At 41.9% G+C, this 6,000-nt stretch overlaps 1 protein-coding gene and 1 non-coding gene across 3 annotated transcripts in view; both read right to left on the bottom strand.

Annotated features, from left to right (window-relative positions):
• Gsk3b (glycogen synthase kinase 3 beta) overlaps positions 1-6,000 on the bottom strand; it is a 156,048-nt gene that overhangs the window by 83,070 nt on the left and 66,978 nt on the right. The gene's annotated exons all lie outside the window — the stretch shown is intronic.
• LOC115065123 lies at positions 3,985-4,116 on the bottom strand. Its single transcript, XR_003844926.1, has one exon. It is a non-coding gene; the product is annotated as a small nucleolar RNA SNORA17 (small nucleolar RNA).

Genomic DNA, 6,000 nt, shown 5'->3' with positions numbered 1-6,000 from the left:
TCCCATACTGCCGTCTATCACCAAGGAAGTCAGGACTGGAACTCAAGCAGGTCAGAAAGCAGGAGCTGATGCAGAAGCCATGGAGGGATGTTCTTCACTGGCTTGCTTCCCCTGGCTTGCTCAGCCTGCTTTCTTATAGAATCCAAGACTACCAACCAGCCCAGAGATGGTCCCACCCACAAGGGGCCTCTCCCCTTTGATCACTAACTGAGGAAGTGCCCCACAGCTGGATCTCATGGAGGCATTTCCCCAACTAAAGCTCCTTTCTCTGTTGATAACTCGAGCTGTGTCAAGTTGACACAAAGCTAGCCAGTACATTCCCTAACAATGAAATTCATATTTATACAAAAAGCCATGCAGGCTAATGTGAACAGCCACCAAGTGTCCTTTATGGGAAAAAAATGTATAAAACAAGTTATGGTACCTCTATATCATACTATGATTCTCAACACATAGCTAAATCTCTAGAAAAATATTAGATTAAAAAATAATCCCCAAAGTTATATACTATAAGTGATTCTTTTATGTAACAATCTTATACTCCTTTAATATTCTTTAAGATTTGTTTACATTATGTGAAGGAGTGCTTTGTCTCTGTCTATGTCTGTATACCATGTGTACTCATAACATCTCTTCAGATGGTAGGATAAAGTTTTTGTTGCTGGGGGTATTTTGAGTGTTAGGGGTAGAGAGATGACAGGAAAAGATAATGCTTCCAATCTTGACTGTAGTAAAGATATAAACCAACACTTAAAATAAAGATATTCAAAGGGTCACTGGGGAAAGGTACTTGCTACCAAGCTGGAGAACTTAAATCTGATCCCTGAACTCACATGATAGTTAAGAACCTACTCCTAAAAGTTCTCCTCTGACCTATACTCCTGCCGGACTTGTGCATGCCCACATACATGCACAACAAATTTCTTATAACTACAAAAGTCACTAATCTAGTTCCCCCCACTTACTTCAGGTGTTTCCTCAAATGTTACATTCTTACCCTATCTTAAATCATAACCTCAACAGCTCCAGCATCCCTTTATCCAAGTCTTGCTTCATTCTTTTTCAGAATAACATATTACACATAATCTGTGTTTATTCGTTAATGTCCAGCTCTCCCCAATAAACTCTGAAATACCATATTTTGGGGATATTTTAGTGTTATAGAACCTAGATCTTATATCTATATCAACTCACATCAATACAAATCAGTACTATGTATTTAGATGAATGATAAAATACAACACATTTTATTGTAGGAAATGGCACTGCCAGTATGAAAATATGGCTGGGTAACCAGTGTGAGGTGGCTGGGCAAATGACATCCCCTCAGGAAACAGTGATTAATGCTGATCTTCTCCCTCCCATAGAGCAAGTCCCCCTGCCTCAATTACCCAATCTAGAACCCTTCACTGGCATGTCCAGGTCTGTCTCCTGCATGATTACAGACAACACTAAAGCGACAGAGACCCTCAAGTGGCATGCTAGTGAGTTACACCTCTAAGAATAATCAAATGAATGAGTTACTATCTCTAAATTCTTTTACTGATAGACACTCTTATGTAGATACAATCACTTTTAATATCTTAGCTTTGTTTAATATCTTAACTTTGTTAAATTTGAAGAACTCCGCCAAAGTGGAAACTTGAGGATTCTTTGGAAAGTCATTTAGACAGTGTTTTGCTGGGGTAAACATGTGAAGGAATGTGTCATTAAAATGGACAGAGGTGTGAAAGGCTAAGGCAGACTCGTGAAGGAACAATTTCACTAAAGCAGACACAGGAGAGAGGACTCAAAGGACATGTGATGAAGGATTCTTTGCTAATGACACACATGTATTGGTCCACTTTACATTTTGTAATTGAGCTGAATTGGTTGGAACTACATAGAGAGAAATGGGCCAAAAAAAATCTTCTCATGGTGTGCTGCGGTATCTTGCTGCTTCCACAGACTAGGGCTGACTGGCAGAGTGATGTCAGCTGAGACAGATGCAAGTGCTGAAGCAAGGCCCATGGAGAACACACAATGTTTAGAGAGTATGAAAGGACTCCACAGACAATGACAGGGGCTGAGCTAGGCTTACTGGTACAGGAATCTACCAGCCCTTTCAAAACTGACCCCTGCCAAAATCCAACAAATCAATCACAAAAAAACCAGGTTTCCTTCTCCAGATGGATGTATCAGTGTCCAAGCTAAGTAAAAAATGAGGGTATTTATCATCACTAGTAATAAATGCTAAAATTTTACCTTGGCGAGAAAAATATATTCTAAACAGCAATATATTCTAAAGGAATATTGAAAATTCAAGACTGATAATTATGCTATGTAAATTACTTTAAGTTTCATTTTTAAAATTTTATTGGTTCTTTGTGAATTTCACATCATGCACCCCAATCCCACTCATCTACCCCCAACACTCACAAACTCACCCTCCACCCTTGCAACCTCCCCCACAACTGAGAAAAAAAATCTCCCTGTGGAAGCTGTAGTGTGTCCCAGTGTGTCCCACAGTACACCCTTTTGTCCACACTTCTATGCCTGCACATGTTCACTACAATGACTCATTGGTCTGGTATAAGTCCTCTGGCTTCTACTACTCCATCAATACTGGAACCTCACTGGGGCTCCTCTCAGATATCCTGTGGTTGCCCTGTGTCATGGAGATAGGCTTTGGATCTGTAGTGCCCCTTTGTACACTCTATGTTGGAGTGGGCCAATTCAAAGCCCACGATCTGGCCCAGCTCTACCTTGCTGCCCAGGCGAGGTGCAGGGTCTGCTCTCCCAAGAATTGCATCCAGTGAGGGACATGGCCAATTCTCCCACTCTCAGAATCCCAGGGCCAGCTCTCCAAAATGTCTGCCAAAAATGAGGGAGGGGAAGGAAGGTGTCTCTCCCTCCTCTTCAACACCACCATCCAACAGGCAAGAGTCAGGGCTGGCTCTCACATCCATAACCCCAGCAACCCTGGTCAGCTCTGCTGTGCTGCCCAAGTGAGGTGCAGAGGCTGATCTTCTGAGTGCTACAGCTGGTGAAGGACAGGGTCAGCTCTTCTGCTCCCACCTGTAGGAGGGGGGTATCTTTCCCTCATCCAAGCCACCACAAGGAGATGAGTGGTAGGGCCAGCTATCCCATGCACACATGCATCCTCAGGCTCAGCTCACCTGCTGCTCCTGTGATGTGTAGGGCTGCTCTCCTGAGCACTGCAGCTGGCTAGGGTCAGAGTCAGGGATCCTGCACTCATACCTCTAGAGCCAGCTCTCCCACAATGCTCAGGTAGAAGAGGGGCCAGTTCTGCATAGCCCTTGTACATCAACAAGGCCACGGATGGCACCCCAGACCAGGGATGTCTGCCTGGCTTTTGGTGGCTGGTAACAGACTGCTGCTCCCAGATGTGGCCTCCCATGGCAGCATAGGTCCTGACCATGATCTTAGGTGGCATTACTGGCTACTCACATGAGGCTATTCCTCATTAGCCGTAATTGTCCAATTCTGCCTCTCTTTGTTGTGACCACATTCCTTATTTCTCTTTCTCTTCCATTTCTCAACCCCTCACTTGCTCCTCTTAGTAGGGCCTGGATTCTCTGGGTGTCTGGGGTCATCTCGGAAGTGGTCTCAGGAGTGCTAGGTCCCGCTCATGCATTACAGTACCAGGCAGGGGCCATCTCAAGCATGGTCTGTACCTCCAGGCCAATGTGACACAAGACTGGGGTTCATTTTCAGTCTAGCCCCATCAGGCTCCCATGGCACCAGTCTGATGCTCATCTGAGACTCACTCCTATCCGGCCTACCCAAGTGGCCGTCTGTCTTGGGCTCACTCACACCTGGGGCCTGTGGCCGCAGGCAGAGCTCCTCTAGTCTCCACCTTGCTTGTCCAGGGCGCCCTTCCAGGTCTGCCTGGCACAGGAGTAGCGGTTGTCTCGGGCTAGCTCCCTGTCCGGGCCCTCTGGCACCAGACTGGTGGTGGTCTCTGGTTCACTTTTTTCAGGGATTGTTAGGCTACTAATCATTCAGATGTTCACAGGTCAGAACACTGAGCATAGACATAGCCTCTCTCCTCTCTGCCACCTACTGACACACATGTGACACAGCAGCCACACCTGCAACGCCTCTAGGGGCAGGATGTAATTCTGGTTCAAAATTTTTAAGATGAAAGTATTAATAATTAAAACAAAAAATATTAATGGACATACAATATATCAAGAAGTAAAATATGACATTAATAATATAAAACTATATGGAATTTTCATATGCAATAGAAGTTAGCAACTTATATGGTTCTATGCAAATGCAGTTATCACATACATTAATGGACATATAACATACTCAGATGTAAAATATGACAATCATACAAAAGTATATGGAATTCTCAAATTCAATAGAAGTCATCAGCTTAAGTGGTTCTATGCAAATGCAGAATTATCACATCCACAAGCCACAAAATAATAAAGAATTATCAAATTGTAAACACAAGACCAGAATATCCTTTGGAATAAAATCACCAATCTAAAGCACAGAGTCAATGGATGAACAAGCAAAGCAAGACTCAATTACTCATAGGCACTGTCTATGAGACTCACCATAAGCTAAAGCAAACGTAGAAGAAACTCAACGTGAAAAGATAGAAAGGATATTTTCCATGGTAGCCAGGAGAGAGGTAGGATAACATATTAGCTAAAGTAAATTTTAAGTCAAAAACCAACAAAAGAAAAAAAGGATAGTGATAGAAGACTGAATCCAACTGAAATCCATGCACTATCAGAGCATCTACATATATAAACTGACAAATCTTAAAGAACAATATGATAATAGACTTTAATATCTCCACTTTCAGTAATGAAGACATAATCCACACAGATGTATCAATAAAGAAACAAACACAAAAATATTTGGGGGGCAGTAAGATGGCTCAGTGGATAAAGACACTTGCCATGCAGACCTGGAGAGCTGAGTTCATCTCCAGAACTTATAGAACGGAAGGAGAAAACCAGCTCCTGAGAACTGTCCTCTGACTTCCACATAGGCACCAGGGTACACCTGCATACACACACACACACAAAAAAATAATAGTAAAACTTAATAAAGTGGACCTACCAGACATACAAACCCCTACATTTTAATATTACATAATATTTTCAAGTACCCATAGAACTATGGGAAAGACAGATCACATACATGCAAAGCCACATGAAAAGTTTTAACAAATTAATCAAGACAAATATTGTATCTAGCCTATTTTATAGCTGCAATGAAGTAAAAGCAAACAAAATTAGAGATACACAAAATATGTCTATATGAAATATATATATTCTGGTTTTTGTGAGCAAAACTCATATGCTATTTATGTGGGGACAAAGAGGAAAGACAGTGAAGCATCACACTCACTGTGATGAGTTTAATTTAGAACTAAAAATACTTAGCAGATAATAGCAAGTGTTTTTAAGTTAAGTGCAGACAGAAATTACAGTCCTCATAACACTATTATGAGACTTTAAAGTGGTATGCTATTTAGGAAAAAAGGTTACCATTCCCTTAAATTTCAACCACAGAATCCCATGTGACCCAGAAATTCCACTCCCAGATATGTGTGTGTGTGTGCGCGCGCGCGCATGTGTCTGTGTGTAAATGAAAAACAAATGTCTGAACAATAACTAATAACAAAGAGTCATAGTGATATTACTTCCAATAGCCAAAAAATATAACCAACAAAGATATAATCTGAGCATCAAGAAAGCATAATACACTCTACCACCATTTGACCATAAAACACAATTCAATATTAGGAACCTACTGCTCTAAAAGGCCAAGATGCACCCTCCTGAACAGCAGTACCAAACGTGCTCTAACTTGCACAGATTGCTGGGCTGTGTTGTGGTCCTGGCACTAGGGCATGCTGACGGATAAACCAAACAAGCACTACTTAGGATAGGCAAAGATGAACAGAGAAGATGGATTAAAAGCTGCCTCCATGAGATGCAGTAAGTAAAAGCTAAGTAACAAAAAAAT

The sequence above is a fragment of the Mus pahari genome, chromosome 12 (genome assembly GCF_900095145.1).
Source record: "Mus pahari chromosome 12, PAHARI_EIJ_v1.1, whole genome shotgun sequence".
NCBI lineage: Eukaryota > Metazoa > Chordata > Mammalia > Rodentia > Muridae > Mus > Mus pahari.
This window is presented reverse-complemented; position numbering and strand designations above follow the sequence as displayed.